The sequence below is a fragment of the Balaenoptera borealis genome (genome assembly GCF_965194805.1).
Source record: "Balaenoptera borealis genome assembly, chromosome: 3".
Lineage (NCBI taxonomy): Eukaryota > Metazoa > Chordata > Mammalia > Artiodactyla > Balaenopteridae > Balaenoptera > Balaenoptera borealis.
In genome coordinates this window covers 50,186,278-50,205,376 of record NC_138866.1, presented here as the reverse complement: position 1 = coordinate 50,205,376, position 19,099 = coordinate 50,186,278, and the positions used below count along the sequence as shown (strand labels likewise).

At 41.3% G+C, this 19,099-nt stretch overlaps 1 long non-coding RNA gene across 2 annotated transcripts in view; it reads right to left on the bottom strand.

Moving 5' to 3' along the window:
- The window catches only part of LOC309624983, a 714,184-nt gene that overhangs the window by 627,874 nt on the left and 67,211 nt on the right, over window positions 1-19,099 (bottom strand). The window contains exon 2 of one of the 2 annotated variants that reach the window (XR_014242277.1): window positions 6,159-6,233. This is a non-coding gene — a long non-coding RNA (uncharacterized lncRNA). Of the gene's footprint in view, window positions 1-6,158; window positions 6,986-19,099 lie in introns of those variants that run through there. The other variant, XR_014242278.1, reaches the window with a different exon arrangement.

The window sequence follows — 19,099 nt, the reverse complement described above, 5'->3', positions numbered from 1 at the left end:
TGAAACCCTTTTATAGGAACATTTTTGCAAAAGCATCAGAGTACACCCAGAACTGTCTATAAATGACAAAAGACTTTAAAATGACCATGCTAAAGATTTGATGAAAGTTGATAATAATGCAATTGACAAGGAAATTTAGTTATTTCTGAGATATACATTTTAAAGTAATAACTAGAATTATGACTTATAACATTATACCAAAACATATAAGATTTTTAGGAATTTCATGTAATGTCTGAAACATTTATATTAACATATTTCCATACAAATAACCCAAAGAAAGTTTAGTATTAGTTGTTTTTTTGGTTTTTTTTGTTTGTTTTTTTATACTAGAAAAGATTTTGTCATTTAAAAACAAGTCTTGCTGTTATCATGAGTGTCTTCAGAATCTGATACTGTGCCATATTTATGCTTTGTCCTATTTGTTGCTTTCCAAGTGCAGCTGAGACACGGCAACACTTTCAAATAACAGGCGAAGAACACAAATTCTTGGAAGAAAGCTGTCACCCGGTTTTATTGGCAGCACAAAACTGAGGTTTTAGCTAACAGGACACATATAAATATTCCTGGTGCCTGCTTATTCTGAATGTTATGTCTCCCTGGCTTATCATTAACAAAACAGATCAACACTTTAGACTCCCAAATAGGGAAGGAATACCAATGCCAACAGAATGACAATGCCAATGGATGGCACAGACGATCAGGCAACTATTTAGAAAAGTTATCTCAGGAACTAACTCTCAGGCAGTGAGCAAAACAGTCTCTTTCATCTGATTTACCTTTTATAGCTGTTTCCATTTTAAGAAGGCCTAAGAAATGTCTGCCTCCCTCTCAACAAACGTTTCTTCTCCTTCTGCACTTGATCTTTGAAAGGCTCCATAGGCCAGTGTCCTTCCCATCCAGGAGGCTGAGCCATTCCTGACCCCAAACAGAGCCTCTCTCCAGATCACCAGCCGGTGCAGCCACAGGTCAAGGAACTGAGGGCTTGGGCTCCAGCCTTGGTACCAACTCCTGAGGTGAGGCAGCCCCCTTGATGTTTTCTGTGCCTGGACATTGGCATTTCAGAATTTAAAAATAAAAAGAAGTAAAGGAAGGAAGAAAGGAAGGAAGGAATTTAAGAAGTTAGGAAGAAGGAAGGGAGGGAGGGAGGGAGGGAAACAGATAACAAAGTGATCCAAAGAACCCTCAGCTTTCTGTGCTGCTCTTGTTTAGTTCCAAGAAAATGCCATTCAGAGGGTGACACACATCAATGCTCAACACTTTTGGCAAGAAGTAGAAGCAGTATAATTCAGCCATTAGACAGCCTGGCTTTGAATCCTGGCTTAGCCTTTTCTTGGGTTTGTGACCCTCAGCAAGTAAGCTTTAGGTTATAGGCTATAAAATGGGATGATAGACTAGTCCCCATCTCTCAAGTGTATAAGGAGATTTAAATGAGGCTGTACGTGTAAAGCAGTAAACAATACCTGGCATATAGCCTGTGCTCAAGAGATGTTAGCTGTTATTATTTGTATCATAAGTGTATGCCTGTGTGGCCAGTGGAGGCTATGTTTCTCAATTAGCCCTCTGGTATAAAGAGCAAGCATCCATCTGAGGATTAGAGTATAGATCTCCCAGCCTTCCTGCTTTGCATTACCCTAGAGTCATCTAGAGTAGCAATCACACCGCATTGTTGAACAACAGCCGGGAGTCAAAAGGGGTCTGGGTTAAGGCAGATCACAATTAGAGGGGAGAGTTGGGCATGGAAGACATATAGTTAGTACCACTCCAGGTGAGTCCAGACACTTGGATGGAAATGAAAGAATGCCGTTGCCCCTGGCTCTAAAACAGCTGGGGGCAGCACAGAGAACGGTAGCACCCTCTCCTTCCCGTGCACATGTTGTAAGGAGCAAGCTTTCAAAACCATGGACAGCTCTTTGAGACGCACTGCCTCCAGGGATATCAGCCACAGAGATACCCTGGGCGCCCAGGCTGGTTTGGACTCTTACACTCAGGGAGCTGCTGGAACCACAGCCCATCCCCAGACCCCCTCACACCCACACAGACACTTCCGTATGCACTGGATGGAGCAGGTGGGGAAACTGAGGCAGGAGACTGGCCACACCATAGCAGGAATCACCATGGTTTCCCTTGGCCCCTCGACATTCCTTCCCTGCCAAAGCCACTTCTATTTTTTGAGGGTCCCCATAAATGAAAAATAAAGAAATGGGGCTTCCCTGGTGGCGCAGTGGTTAAGAATCCGCCTGCCAATGCAGGGGACACGGATTTGAAACCTGGTCCGGGAAGATCCCACATGCCGCGGAGCAACTAATAAGCCCATGCGCCACAGCTACTGAGCCTGCACTCTAGATCCTGCGAGCCACAACTATTGAGCCCGCGTGCCACAACTACTGAAGCCCATGCGCCTAGAGCCCATGCTCCACAACAAGAGAAGCCACTGCAATGAGAAGCCCGCGCACCACAACGAAGAGTAGCCCCTGCTCGCCGCAACTAGAGAAAGCCCGCATACAGCAACGAAAACCCAACGCAGCCAAAAATAAAATTTAAAAAATATAAATAAATTTTTTTAAAAATAAATAAATGGAAACTTGGCGTGGAAAAAAAAAGCTGATTAGGCAGTCACCTGCAGGACCTAGTCGCTGGGGCACCCAAGAGGCTTGTGAGAGTCTGAGGATTCTTTATCAGGGACAAAAACCTGTATTCCACAAATAGAGCTACTTCTATATATGAATATGACTAGAAGTAACCCAAAATAGCTGGTATCAGATCATCTTTCCTGAGAGAAAGTTTTAAGGGAGTGGGTGGAAAGGGGAGTGAGCTGGAGACAGAAGGTGGGAAGTGACTGGCCAGGAGGTAGGTCATCATGAGGGGTGTTCTCTACAAAGCAGAAGCCAAAGCAAGATGAACATGCAAGAAATGTAGTAGGGGAAATGCCTATGAGAGCAAATGAGGAGGGAACCAGAGAGACTTGGAGAACCTCAGAGTACAATGCCGATCTAAGCCTGAGTGATGGAGTAAAGGAAGGACAGAGGATTGGATGGAAGCATCTTACACAGCAGTGCAGTTCTGAGTTCAGCAACACCATCGGGGAGTCCCTGAGCCAAAGCTGCTGATCAGAGGAGTCTTGCATCTCCCAGAAACAGCCCCTGCCTCATTTAGTCATTGGTTGGGAGCAGATGAGCAGAAGCATGGCCTTGGCAGAAAATACTAAACAATACTGTACTATAGACTTGAGAACTTGCTAAGACAGTAGATCTTAAGTGTTCTTAACACACACACACACATAAATGATAATTTTGTGAGGTGACAGAGGCGTTAACTATCCTTATTGTGGTAATGATTTCTCAATATATACATGTACCAAATCATCACGTTGTATATCTTAAATGTACACAATGTTATATATCAATTATATCTCAATAAACCTGGGGAAAAAATAACAGTAATAAATTATAAATAAAAATTTTTAAAAAGAAATTTGGGGTGGGTTTCAAAGCACAGCAGCTGGGCCCTCTGTTAACTGTGTTTCCCACAGTCAGGAAACCTGTCCATCGGGGATCTGAGAGGCACATCCCAGGGCTGCCACAGGAAGGGAGGCTGGGAGTTGATAGACCAGTATCGTCTCCTGTGGTGCTAGAACCAGCCCTGCCTGCATCAGCATTAGACAGATCAGTTTTTAGCACCCCTCATCAGTTCACAAAGAGCCACAACTTGCTCCGGATCCCATCGGAAGCAAATCCATGAGGACACAATCGGCCAATCTTCCTCAGCCCTTCGCTGTTCTTTGTTTGGCTTATGTCTTGGAATTCCCACCCAGAGCCCCTAGAGGACGTGATCTAGAATACAAAAGATTCCATGGGGAACCTCTATTCCCTCCTTTCTCCCCTCTCCGCTTGGAGCAGCACTAAGCTCTGGGTGGAGAAAGAGGGAATGGTCTCTGAGGCTGTCATATCAGGTAGATCAAGACTCAGGTGGACAACCAGGGATGGGCAAGGGAGAGTGTAAGTTTGGGAAGCCAAAAGGAATTTTCTTCTATTTCATAACTTTGCCTGGTATCTACCTAGACGTGGGACGAGGGAATTACATCATCTGTGATGGCATTCACCTAGATTTCACTTTCCAGAGAGAACTGGTTCTCTTCCATTTCTCCTGGCTCTCAGCCCCTCAGGAGACAAAGGGTGAAAGAGGGTCTCCCTCTGACCCTCAGGTGAGCCTCATTTGCCAGGAAAAGGGGCCCCGGTTCCCTCTGACAAAGTTGACTAAGAAAGCTATTTACTGGCAAATAACTGTTTTCAGCTCGCTAATGACCATTATGAGGCTCCTTGGGTACCTGGTAAGACTGTGCTTAACTCAAGAGGTGCATTAACAGAGTCAGAAGGAAGGTAAAGAAGGCAGTCCTAAAGGACTTGCTTTGACAAAGAGCATCTCTGCAGGTCTTATTTCATTTTAAAACATCCTTGAAGAACTTTGCTATGTGCTCTGTAATGTTTCTAAATTATAACAGGAAATATAGTCATAAATTGTATCCAGGTCATATTTATATGTTTTAACATTCAGAGGATTAATGCAGCCAGAGAGGCAAAAAAAGAATAAGTAATTCTATATATAAAATAGATAACCAATGAGGACCTACTGTATAGCTCAGGGAACTATACTCAATATCTTATAATAACTTATAATGGAAGAGAATGTAAAAAACTCTGAAACTAACACATTGTAAATCAACTATATGTCAATAAAATTTTTTTTTAAATAAAATAAAAGTTAACATTAAAAAAAAGAATAAGTAACTCTACCTGGAGAGTAAAATAATTAAAACAATATTCCCCCAAACAGAAAAGGAAAGTAGGAGGGACTTAATTGTGCTATTTTTGTATTAATTTTTTCTTTTAAATGTAAGATTTTATACATAAATAGAGAGACAAACATTATATGTAAATAAAATAATTTCTTCTTCAAACATACATCGGAATTTGGCTGGGTTATTTTTTTCTGTACTCTATAATAGAGTTGTACTTGTTTTGCATTTATTCCTGGGACCCAAGAGATATGTTACAGTTACTGCAGAAATTATTTATCCCATGTATTTGTTAGGTTTGAATATTCATCTATTCTTGAATAGCAGACTGATTGTGACATTGAAATCCTGCATAATTTTTTTTAAAGATGCTGCTTAATAACTAAGCTTAATGTGCATTCAAAACAGCATCTGAGCAGCAATACTTCCTTCACTCCTACCTTGCTTCCCGCTCCAGTGTAAGCAAGTGGTGGGATTAGCCCTCTCCCTCCTTACCCATTTGTGTTAAACTCAAACTAAACTCTTCCCTGGGCTGGGGAACACATCAGCCCAGCCACCTCTCACTTCTTAAACTAAACTGGCATGAGAAAAGGAAGGAGAATTTATGAAAGCCTATTGTGTGCCTAGCATTGCACTGGATCAGTGTTTCTTAACCTTTTTTTCATTACTGATCCCATTAAGGAGAATTTTTAGACATTTTTTTTCTAATCATTCCCCTCCCCCATTAACGTTTAATAGCACAAATATACTCTATATCTGTTTATGTACTGTATGAATATCTGTGCTTTATACACGAAAGTATAAAGCATTTTTGTCCCCTAAGAGCCAGTTTTTACTCCCTTCGGGGTTGATATTATTCCCACTGAGAATGATATACTAGATGCTCCACATAAGCCATTTAATTTGATTTGAGGCAGCATAGTATCAAAATTAAAGTATAAATCTGAGCCAGACTGACGGGATTCAAATCTGAGCATTACCACTTCTCAGAGGTATGACCCTGGACAGTTAACTTCAATGTGCCTCAGTTTCCTCATCTGTAAAATGGGAATAATAATAGCATGTAATTAAGACGATCATGTGCAGGCTAATTTAGTTAATATATCAATAAGTATACAGTGTTTAAAATAGTGCCTAGCACAGAGTAAGCACTATACAAGTGGTTGCTGTTTTATTGGCAAATCCAAGAACCCTATAATATCAGTATTATAAGTATTATAAAGCCTATTTTTAAAAAGAAGAAACATACATTCAGAGGAAGATAAAATAACTGGCCTAAGTCCACAAGGTTGGTAAAGGCAGAAGCTGGGACTGAAGACCAGATCTTCAAGACACCAAAATATGCATTTTCTGTCTATATCACCTCCATTATACAGTAGTCCCGCCTTGTCTCCGGGTTCCCCTTTTGAAATTTCAGTTATTCATGGCCAACCATGGTCTGAAAATATTAAATGGAAAATTTTAGAAATAAACAGTTCATAAGTTTTAAACTGTACACTGTTCTGAGCAACATAATGAAACCTCGTGCCATCCCGCTCCTTCCCTCCCTGGACGTGAAACATCCCTTTATCTAGCAGATCCCCCCACACACCCACCCCACCCCCCAACCCCCCTTAGTCACTTAGTAGCTGTCTTGGTTATCAGACAGTTGTCATGGTATCAACCATGCTTGTGTAGAAGTAACCCTTATTTTACTTAATAATGGCCCCTTCAAAGCACAAGAGTAGTGATGCCAGCAATTCAAATACGCCAAAGAGAAGCCATGAAGTGCTTACTTTAAGTGAAAAGGTGAAAGTTCTCAAAATATAAAGAAAGGAAAAGAATCGGCTGCTGAGGTTGCTAAGATCTACGGTAAGAGTGAATCTTCTATCCATGAAATTGCAAAGAAGAAAAAGGAAATTTGCACTAGTTTTGCTGTCGCACCTCAAACTGAAAAAGTTACAGCCACAAGGTGTGATAACTTTAAACTTTATCATAGGTATATATGTATAGGAAAAAACATAGTATATACAGGGTTCAGTACTATCCGTGGTTTCAGGCATCCACTGGAGAGTCTTGGAACATATCCCATGTGGATAAGGGGCAGGGAACTACTGCACCATGAAACTCACAAACGATACCTCTGAATAACTCCAATCAGTGCTTCCCATTTAATGCAAACCATTAACAGTATACTCTCCTGCCTTCCACCTCCAATATTTTTAAAAAGCACATACATCACTCCTTTAAACACTAAGAGACAGTGTCTTAATCTATTTGGGCCACTGTAACAAAATACCATAGACTGGGTGTCTTATCAACAACAGAAATTTACTTCTCACAGTTCTGGAGGCTGGGAAGTCCAAGATCAGGGTACCAGTATGTTCAGGCTCTGGTGAGAGCCTTCTTCCAAGATGTAGACTGTGGACTTCTGGTTTTGTCCTCACAGGATGGAAGGAGTGAGGGATCTCAGTGGGTTATCTTTTCTAAGTACACTAATCCCATTCATGAGGGCTCCACGCTCATGACCTAATCACATCCCAAAGGCCCACATACTAACACCATCACATTGAGCATAAGAACTTCAACATGAATTTTGGAAGGACACAGACCATAGCACAGTGCCTGGAGCAGTCTCCCCATTAGACAGTAGTACCTTCCCCAGCAAAGGACACTGAGTTTGCTCCTTCCGTCGTAGGACCAGGGAGGCCATTTGGTGTCATGCAAAGTATCCTAGTCTAAGAATCAAGAAGCTCCTCCCAGCCCCTGGTCCACCACGCTGTGATGTTGGGCTCATCACCCTCTTCTCTGGTCCTTGGTTTCCTCATTTGTCCTTTGAGCCAAGCCAGCTCTACAAACTCCACAATTATCGGACCACAAAGCTAAAGTGAGGGGTGGGATTTGTGACAGGCATAAGCCCAAGACCACGTGAGTCCGCATTTTACCCATGCCTACTCAGCAAGCCCACCCCAAAGACAAGATGAGCAAGCACAAACCTTCTGCCACAGCTCCAAGAACGCAGCGCCATGTCCTTGGGCCTCTGACCATCCCAAGTCATGTAAATAAGAGTGACACTCCATCCCCATCCCAGCCCCACCAGCAGACCAGCTGAGTGTGTAAAAGAAGGCTAAAATAACTCATTAGCAGATCTGTCCCCCACCCCCGCCCAAAGACACCACACTTCCTTAACTTGAAAAGGTTGAGGAGGGATTAAGGAAGTGCCATTACATATTAACAAAATGGCGGTTTTATGTATTTTTTTTTAACATCTTTATTGGAGTATAATTGCTTTTCAATGTTGTGTTAGTTTCTGCTGTATAACAAAATGAATCAGCTATATGCATACATATACCTCCCTCTTGAGCCTCCCTCCCACCCTCCCTATCCCACCCCTCTAGGTGGTCACAAAGCACAGAGCTGATCTCCCTGTGCTATGCAGCTGCTTCCCACTAGCTATCTATTTTACATTTGGTAGTGTATGTATGTCAGTGCTACTCTCTCACTTCATCCCAGCTTACCCTTCCCCCTCCCCGTGTCCTCAAGTCCATTCTCTACATCTGCGTCTTTGTTCCCGTCCTGCCTCTAGGCTCTTCATGACCTTTTTTTTTTTCTTTTTTTAGATTCCATATATATGGGTTAGCATACAGCATTTGTTTTTTCCTTTCTAAATTACTTCACTCTATACGACAGACTCTAGGTCCATCTACCTCACTACAAATAACTCAATTTCGTTTCTTTTTATGGCTGAGTAATATTCCATTGTATATATGTGCCACATCTTATTTACCCATTCATCTGTCAATGGACACTTAGGTTGCTTCCATGTCCTGGCTATTGTAAATAGTGCTGCAATGAACAATGTGGTACATGACTCTTTTTGAATTATGGTTTTCTCAGGGTATATGACCAATAGTGGGATTGCTGGGTCATATGGTAGTTCTATTTTTAGCTTTTTAAGGAACCTCCATACTTTTCTCCATAGTGGCTGTATCAAGCTACATTCCCACAAACAGTGCAAGAGGGTTCCCATTTCTCCACACCCTCTCCAGCATATATTGTTTGTAGATATTTGGATGATGGCCATTCTGACTGGTGTGAGGTGATACCTCATTGTAGTTTTGATTTGCATTTCTCTAATGATTAGTGATGTTGAGCATCATTTCATGTGTTTCTTGGCCATCTGTATGTCTTCTTTGGAGAAATGTCTATTTAGGTCTTCTGCCCATTTTTGAACTGGGTTGTTTGTTTTTTTCATACTGAGCTGCATGAGCTGCTTGTATATTTTGGAGATTAATCCTTTGTTGGTTGCTTCATTTGCAAATATTTTCTGCCATTCTGAGGGCTGTCTTTTCGTCTTGTTTATGGTTTCCTTTGCTATGCAAAACCTTCTAAGTTTCAGTAAGTCTCATTTGCTTATTTTTGTTATTTCCATTTCTCTAGGACGTGGGTAAAAAAGATCTTGCTGTGATTTATGTCATAGGGTGTTCTGCCTTTGCTTTCCTCTAAGAGTTTCATAATGTCTGACCTTACATTTAGGTCTTTAATCCATTTTGAGTTTATTTTTGTGTATGGTGTTAGGGAGTGTTCTAATTTCATTCTTTTACACATAGCTGTCCAGTTTTCCCAGCACCGCTTATTGAAGAGGCTGTGTTCTCTCCATTGTATATTCTTGCCTCCTTTGTCAAAGATAAGGTGACCATATGTGCATGGGTTTATCTCTGGGCTTTCTATCCTGTTCCATTGATCTATATTTCTGTTTTTGTGCCAGTACCATACTGTCTTGATTACTGTAGCTTTGTAGTATAGTCTGAAGTCAGGGAGCCTGATTCCTCCAGCTCTGTTTTTATTTCTCAAGATTGTTTTGGCTCTTCAGGGTCTTTGTGTTTCCACACAAATTGTGAAATTTTTTGTTATACTTCTGAGAAAAACGCCATTGGTAGCTTGAAAGGGATTGCATTGAATCTGTAGATTGCTTTGGGTAGTATAGTCATTATCATAATGTTGATTCTTCCAGTCCAAGAACATGGTCTATCTCTCCATCTGTTTGTATCATCTTTAATTTCTTTCATCAGTGTCTTATAGTTGTCTGCATACAGGTCTTTTGTCTCCTTAGGTTGGTTTATTCCTAGGTGTTATATTCTTTTCGTTGCAGTGGCAAATGAGAGTGTTTCCTTAATTTCTCTTTCAGATTTTTCATCATTAGTGTATAGAAATGCAAGAGATTTCTGTGCATTACTTTTGTATCCTGCTACTTTACCAAATTCATTGATTAGCTCTAGTAGTTTTCTGGTAGCTTCTTTAGGATTTTCTATGTATAGTATCATGTCATCTGCAAACAATGGCAGTCTTACTTCTTCTTTTCCAATTTGGATTCCTTTCATTTCTTATTCTTCTCTGATTGCTGTGGCTAAAACTTCCAAAATATGTTGAATAATAGCGGTGAGAGTGGACAACCTTGTCTTGTTCCTGATCTTGGAGGAAATGGTTTCAGTTTTGTTTTGTTTTGTTTTTTTGTTTTTTTTTTTTTTTAGAAATTCACGTTCTTTTATTTATTTATTTATTTATTTATGACTGTGTTGAGTCTTCGTTTCTGTGCGAGGGCTTTCTCTAGTTGCGGCAAGTGGGGACCACTCTTCATCATGGTGCGCGGGCCTCTCACCATCGCGGCCTCTCTTGTTGCGGAGCACAGGCTCCAGACGCGCAGGCTCAGTAATTGTGGCTCACGGGCCCAGTTGCTCCGTGGCATGTGGGATCTTCCCAGACCAGGGCTCGAACCTGTGTCCCCTGCATTGGCAGGCAGATTCTCAACCACTGCGCCACCAGGGAAGCCCTGGTTTCAGTTTTTCACCATTTAGAATGATATTTGCTGTGGGTTTGTCATATATGGTCTTTATTATGTTGAGGTAGGTTCCCTCTTTGTTCACTTTCTGGAGAGTTATTAACATAAATCGGTGTTGAATCTTATCAAAAGCTTTCTCTGCATCTATTGAGATGATCATATGGTTTTTATCCTTCAATTTGTTAACATGGTGTATCACGTTGATTGATTTCCGTATATTAAAGAATACTTGCATCCTTGGGATGAACCCCACTTGATCATGGTGTATGATCCTTTTAATGTGCTGTTGAATTCTCTTTGCTAGTATTTTGTTGAGGATATTTGTATCTATGTTCATCAGTGATACTGGCCTGTAGTTTTCCTTTTTTGTGACATCTTTGTTTGCTTCTGGTATCAGGGTGATGGTGACCTCATAGAATGAGTTTGGGAGTGTTCCTCCCTCTGCTATATTTTGGAAGAGTTTGAGAAGGATAGTTGTTAGCTCTTCTCTAAATGTTTGATAGAATCCACCTGTGAAGCCACCTGGTCCTGGCTTTGGTTTGTTGGAAGATTTTTAATCACAGTTTCAATTACAGTGCTTCTGTTTTTTTCTGTTTACGTTTTCTATTTCTTCCTGGTTCAGTCTCAGAAGGTTGTGTTTTTCTAAGAATTTGTCCATTTCTTCCAGGTTGTCCATTTTATTGGCATATAGTTGCTTGTAGTAATCTCTCCTGATCCTTTGTATTTCTGCAGTGTCACTTGTTGCTTCTCCTTTTTCATTTTTTTTTTTTTTTTTATGGCTGTGTTGGGTCTCCGTTTCTGTGAGAGGGCCCTCTCCAGTTGCGGCAAGCGGGGGCCACTGTTCATCACGGTGCGCGGGCCTTTCACTATTGCGGGCTCTCCCGCTGCGGAGCATAGGCTCCAGACGCGCAGGCTCAGCAATTGTGGCTCACGGGCCCAGCGGCTCCACGGCACATGGGATCTTCCCAGACCAGGGCTCAAACCCGTGGCCCCTGCATTGGCAGGCAGACACTCAACCACTGCGCCACCAGGGAAGCCCTCCTTTTTCATTTCTAATTCTGTTGATTTGAGTCTTCTCCCATTTTTTCTTCATGAGGCTGGTTAATGGTTTATCAATTTCGTTTATCTTCTCAAAGAACCAGCTTTTAGTTTTATTGATCTTTGCTACTGTTTCCTTCATTTCTTTTCCATTTATCTTTTTTTTTCTTATTAGTCATCAGTTTTATACACATCAGTGTATACATGTCAATCCCAATCTCCCAATTCATCACACCCCCACCCGCGCCCTCCCGCGGCTTTCCCCCCTTGGTGTCCATACGTTTGTTCTCCACATCTGTCTCTCAATTTCTGCCCTGCAAACAGGTTCATCTGTACCATTTTTCTAGGTTCCACATATATGCATTAATATATATTTGTTTTTCTCTTTCTGACTTACTTCACTCTGTATGACAGTCTCTAGATCCATCCACGTCTCAACAAATTACTCAATTTCATTCCTTTTTATGGCTGAGTAATATTCCACTGTATATATGTACCACTACTTCTTTATCCATTCATCTGTCGATGAGCATTTAGGTTGCTTCCACGACCTGGCTATTGTAAATAGTGCTGCAATGAACATTGGGGTGCATGTGTCTTTTTGAATTGTGGATTTCTCTGGGTATGTATGCCCAGTAGTAGGATTACTGGATCATATGGTAATTCTATTTTTAATTTTTCAAGGAACCTCCATACTGTTCTCCATAGTGGCTGTATCAATTTACATTCCCACCAACAGTGAAAGAGGGTTCCCTTTTCTCCACACCCTCTCCAGCATTTGTTGTTTGTACATTTTCTGATGAAGCCCATTCTAACTGGTGTGAGGTGATACCTCATTGTAGTTTTGATTTGCATTTCTCTAATAATTAGTAATGTTGAGCAGCTATTCATGTGCTTCTTGGCCATCTGTATGTCTTCTTTGGAGAAATGTCTATTTAGGTCTTCTGCCCATTTTTGGATTCAGTTGTTTGTTTTCTTAATATCGAGCTGCATGAGCCATTTATATATTTTGGAGATTAATCCTTTGTCCGTTGATTTGCATGGAAATATTTCCTCTCATTCGGAGGGTTGTCTTTCCGTCTTGTTTATGGTTTCCTTTGCTGTGCAACAGCTTCTAAGTTTCATAGATCCCATTTGTTTATTTTTGTTTTTATTTCCATTACTCTAGGAGGTGGATCAAAAAAGATCTTGCTGTGATTTATGTCAAAGAGTGTTCTTCCTATGTTTTCCTCAAAGAGTTTTATAGTGTCCGGTCTTACATTTAGGTCTCAAATCCATTTTGAGTTTATTTTTGTGTATGGTGATAGGGAGTGTTCTAATTTCATTCTTTTATATGTAGCTGTCCAGTTTTCCCAGCACCATTTATTGAAGAGACTGTCTTTTCTCAATTGTGTGTCTTTGCCTCCTTTCTCATAGATTAGTTGACCATAGGTGCCTGGGTTAACCTCTGGGCTTTCTATCTTGTTCCACTGATCTATATTTCTGTTTTTGTGCCAGTACCATATTGGCTTGATTACTGTAGCTTTGTAGTACAGTCTGAAGTCAGGGAGTCTGATTCCTCCAGCTCCGTTTTTTCCCTCAAGACTGCTTTGGCTATTCAGGGTCTTATGTGTCTCCAAACAAATTTTAAGATTTTTTGTTCTAGTTCCGTAAAAAATGCCATTGGTAATTTGATAGGGATTGCATTGAATCTGTAGATTGCTTTCAGTAGTATAATCATTTTCACAGTATTGATTCTTCCAATCCAAGAACATGGTATATCTCTCCATTTGTTGGTATACTCTTTAATTTCTCTCATCAGTGTCTCACAGTTTTCTGCATACAGGTCTTTTGTCTCCCTACGTAGGTTTATTCCTAGGTATTTTATTCGTTTTGTTGCAATGGTAAATGGGAGTGTTTCCATAATTTCTCTTTCAGATTTTTCATCATTAGTGTATAGGAATGCAAGAGATTTCTGTGCATTAATTTTGTGCCCTGCAACTTTACCAAATTCATTGATTAGCTCTAGTAGTTTTCTGGTGGCATCTTTAGGATTCTCAGTGTATAGTATCATGTCATCTGCAAACAGTGACAGTTTTACTTCTTCTTTTCCAATTTGTATTCCTTTTATTTCTTTTTCTTCTCTGATTGTCGAGGCTAGGACTTCCAAAACTATGTTGAATAACAGTGTTGAGACTGACATCCTTGTCTTGTTCCTGATCTTAGAGGAAATGCATTCAGCTTTTCACCATTGAGAATGATGTTTGCTGTGGGTTTGTCATATATGGCCTTTATTAGGTTGAGGTAGATTCCCTCTATGCCCACTTTCTGGAGAGTTTTTATGATAAATCTATGTTGAAATTTGTCAAAAGCTTTTTCTGCATCTATTGAGGTGATCGTATGGTTTTTATTCTTCAATTTGTTAATATGGTGTATCACATTGATTGATTTGCATATATTGAAGAATCCTTGCATCTCTGCGATAAATCCCACTTGAGCATGGTTTATGATCCTTTTAATCCTCTGTTGGATTGTGTTTGCTAGTATTTTGTTGAGGATTTTTGCATCTATGTTCATCAGTGATATTGGTCTGTAATTTTCTTTTTTTGTAGTATCTTTGGTTTTGGTAACAGGTGGTTGTGGCCTCATAGAATGAGTTTGGAAGTGTTCCTTCCTCCACAATTTTTTGGAAGAGTTTGAGAAGAATGGGTGTTAGCTATTCTCTAAATGTTAGATAGAATTCACCTGTGAAGCCATCTGGTCCTGGACTTTTGTTTGTTGGAAGATTTTTAATCACAGCTTCAATTTCATTACTTGTGGTTGGTCTGTTCATATTTTCTATTTCTTCCTGTTTCAGTCTTGGAAGGTTATACCTTTTTAAGAATTTGTCTATTTCTTCCAGGTTGTCCATTTTATTGGCATAGAGTTGCTTGTAGTAGTCTCTTAGGATGCTTGTATTTCTGTGGTATCTGTTGTAACTTCTCCTTTTTCATTTCTAATTTTATTGATTTGAGTCCCTTCCCTCTTTTTCTTGATGAGTCTGGCTAATGGTTTATCAATTTTGTTTATCTTCTCAAAGAACCAGCTTTTAGTTTTATTGATCTTTGCTATTGTTTTCTTTGTTTCTATTTCATTTATTTCTGCTCTGATCTTTATGATTTCTTTCCTTCTGCTAACTTTGGGTTTTGTTTGTTCTTCTTTCTCTAGTTCCTTTAGGTGTAAGGTTAGATTATTTACTTGAGATTTTTCTTGTTTCTTGAGGTAGGCTTGTATAGCTATAAACTTCCCTCTTAGAACTGCTTTTGCTGCATCCCATAGGTTTTGGATTGTTGTGTTTTCATTGTCATTTGTCTCTAGGTATTTTTTGATTTCCTCTTTGATTTCTTCAGTGATCTCTTGGTTATTTAGTAACGTATTGTTTAGCCTCCATGTGTTTGTGTTTTACGTTTTTTCCCCTGTAATTCATTTCTAATCTCATAGTGTGGTCAGAGAAGATGCTTGATATGATTTCAATTTTCTTAAATTTACTGAGGTTTGATTTGTGACCCAAGATGTGATCTATCCTGGAGAATGGTCTGTGCACACTTGAGAAGAATGTGTAATCTGCTGTTTTTGGATGGAATGTCCTATAAATATCAATTAAATCTATCTGGTCTATTGTGTCATTTATAGCTGCTGTTTCCTTATTTATTTTCATTTTGAATGATCTGTCCATTGGTGTGAGGTGTTAAAGTCCCCTACTATTATTGTCTTACTGTCGATTTCCTCTTCTACAGTTGTTAGCAGTTGCCTTATGTATTGAGGTGCTCCTATGTTGGGTGCATATATATTTATAATTGTTGTATCTTCTTCTTGGATTGATCCCTTGATCATTATGTAGTGTCCTTCCGTGATTTTGTAACATTCTTTATTTTAAAGTCTATTTTATCTGATATCAGTATTGCTACTCCAGCTTTCTTTTGATTTCTACTTGCATGGAATATCTTTTTCCATCCCCTCACTTTCAGTCTGTATGTGTCCTTAGCTCTGAAGTGGGTCTCTTGTAGACAGCATATATATGGTTCTTGTTTTTGTATCCATTCAGCAAGCATGTGTCTTTTGGTTGGAGCATTTAATCCATTCACGTTTAAGGTAATTATCAATATGTGTGTTCCTATGACCATTTTCTTAATTTGGGGGGCTTTGTTTTTGTAGGTCCTTTTCTTCTCTTGTGTTTCCCACTTAGAGAAGTTCCTTTAGCATTTGTTGTAGAGTTGGTTTGGTGGTTCTGAATTCTCTTAGCTTTTGCTTGTCTGTAAAGCTTTTGATTTCTCCATCGAATCTGAATGAGATCCTTGCTGGGTAGAGTAATCTTGGTTGTGGGTTCTTGCCTTTCATCACTTTAAGTATATCATGCCACTCCCTTATGACTTGTAGAGTTTCTGCTGAGAAATCAGCTGTTAACCTTATGGGAGTTCCCTTGTATGTTATTTGTCACTTTTCCCTTGTTGCTTTCAATAATTTTTCTTTGTCTTTAATTTTTGCCAATTTGATTACTATGTATCTCAGCGTGTTTCTCCTTGGGTTTATCCTGTATGGGACTCGCTGCACTTCCTGGACTTGGGTGGCTATTTCCTTTCCCATGTTAGGGAAGTTTTCGACTATAATCTCTTCAAATATTTTCTTGGGTCCTTTCTCTCTCTCTTCTCCTTCTGAGACCCCTATAATGCGAATGTTGTTGCATTTAATGTTGTCCCAAAGGTCTCTTAGGCTGTCTTCATTTCTTTACATTCTTTTTTCTTTATTCTGTTCCACAGTAGTGAATTCCACCATTTTGTCTTCCATATCACTTATCTGTTCTTCTGCCTGTTATTCTATTGATTCCTTCTAGTGTATTTTTCATTTCAATTATTGTATTGCTCATCTCTGTTAGTTTTTTAATTCTTCTACATCTTTGTTAGACATTTCTTGCATCTTCTCGATCTTTGCCTCCATTCTTCTTCCGAGGTCCTGGATCATCTTCACTATCATTATTCTGAATTCTTTTTCTGGAAGGTTGCCTATCTCCCTTCATTTAGTTGTTTTTCTGGGGTTTTATCTTGTTCCTTCATCTGGCACTAGTCCTCTGCCTTTTCATCTTGCCTATCTTTCTGTGAATGTGGTTTTTGTTCCACAGGCTGCAGGATTGTAGTTCTTCTTGCTTCTGCTGTCTGCCCTCTGGTGGATGAGGCTATCTAAGAGGCTTGATGGGAGGGACTGGTGGTGGGTAGAGTTGACTGTTGCTCTGGTGGGCAGAGCTCAGTAAAACTTTAATCCACTTGACTGTTGATGGGTGGGGCTGGGTTCCCTCCCTGTTGTGTTTGGCCTGAGGCAACCCAAAACTGGAGCCTACCTGGGCTCTTTGGTGGGGCTAATGACAGATTCTGGGAGGTCTCACGCCAAGGAGTACTTCCCAGAACTTCTGCTGCCAGTGTCCTTGTCCCCACGGTGAAACAGAGCCATCCCCCACCTCTGCAGGAGACCTTCCAACACTAGCAGGTAGGTCTGGTTCAGTCTCCCCCAGAGTCACTGCTCCTTCCCCTGGGTCCCGATGCGCACACTACTTTGTGTGTGCCCTCCAAGAGTGGAGTCTCTGTTTCCCCCAGTCCTGTTGAAGTCCTGCAATCAATTCCCACTAGGCTTCAAAGTCTGATTCTCTAGGAATTCCTCCTCCCATTGCCGGACCCCCAGGTTGGGAAACCTGACGTGGGGCTCAGAACCTTCATTTAGTGGGTGGACTTCTGTGGTATAAGTGTTCGCCAGTCTGTGAGTCACCCACCCACCAGTTATGGGATTTGATTTTACTGTGATTGCACCCCTCCTACCGTCTCATTGTGGCTTCTCCTTTGTCTTTGGATGTGGGGTATCTTTTTTGGTGAGATCCAGTGTCTTCCTGTCGATGACTGTCCAGCAGCTAGTTGTGATTCTGGTGTTCTCTCAAGAGGGAGTGAGAGCACGTCCTTCTACTCCGCCATCTTGGTTCCTCCTCCAGGATGATTTGTTTTCTATTCAGGTATTCCACAGATGCAGGGTACATCAAGTTGATTGTGGGGATTTAATCTGCTGCTCCTGAGGCTGCTGGGAGAGATTTCCCTTTCTCGTCTTTGTTCACACAACTCCTGGAGTTCAGCTTTGCTTTTGGCCTAGCCTCTGTGTTTAGGCCACCCTCAGGTGTCTGTTCCCCACCCAGACAGGTGGGGGTTAAAACAGTGGCTGATTAGGGGTCTCTGGCTCACTCAGGCCACAGGGAGGGAGGGGTATGGTACTCATAATTGGAATATAGGGTGAGCCTGTGGCAGCAGAGGCCAGCATGACGTTACAGCAGCCTGAGGCGTGCCGTGTGTTCTCCCGGGGAGGTTGTCCCTGGATCACGGGACCCTGGCAGTGGCGGGCTGCACAGGCTCCCGGGAGCATGTGGATAGTGACCTGTGCTTGCATACAGGATTCTTGGTGGCTGCAGCAGCAGCGTTAGTGTTTCATGCCCAGCTCTGGGGTCCGAGCTGATAGCTGTGGCTCGCACCCATCTCTGGAGCTCGTTTAGGCAGTGCTCTGTCTTCTGTGGGCAGACGGGGAAGGAATCCCCTCTCCTCGTGCACCCCGAAACAATGGTATCTTGCCTTTTAGGCAGGTCCAGAATGTTTTCCCGGACTCCATCCCGGCTAGCTATGGCTCACTATCCCCCTCTGGCTGTGTTCACACAGCCAACCCCAGTCCTCTCCCTGGGATCTGACCTCTGAAGCCCGAGCCTCAGCTCCCAGCTCCCGTCCGCCCCAGCAGGTGAGCAGACAAGCCTCTCAGGCTGGTGAGTGCTGGTTGGCACCAATCCTCTGTGTGGGAATCTCTCCGCTTTGCCCCCTGCACCCCCGTTGCTGCGCTCTCCTCCATGGTTCTGAAGCTCCTCCCCCCCGCCCACCCCCTATCTCCATCAGTGAAGGGGCTTCCTAGTGTGTGGAAACTTTTCCTCCTTCTCAGCTCCCTCCCAGAGATGCAGGTCCCATCTCTATTCTTTTGTCTCGTTTTTTCTTTTTTCTGTTGCCCTACCCAGGTACTTGGGGAGTTTCTTGCCTTTTGGGAAGTCTGAGGTCTTCTGCCAGCATTCAGTAGGTGTTCTGTAGTTCTGTATTTTTGATATGATGCAAAAAAGTGCTTATGGCCTACAAACGTCTTAGAGTCATCACCAGGCATTTGATTTATATTAACATTGAGTAATACTGGAATAGTTATGTGCATGTGGTTTTGAGTCCTTTTTAAACTTACGTTCCATTGTGAACATTTTCCCATTGTTTTAAATAATTTTTAAAACCATGATTTTTTTTAATGGCTTTATGTTCTATCATAGGGGTAAGCAAGCCATCAGTTATTTAGTCATTTCTCTCCTTGGAGCACTAAATTGTTTTGCTTTGTTTTGTTTTGTTTTGTTTTGTTTTTGTATTCTACATAAAGCTACCAGA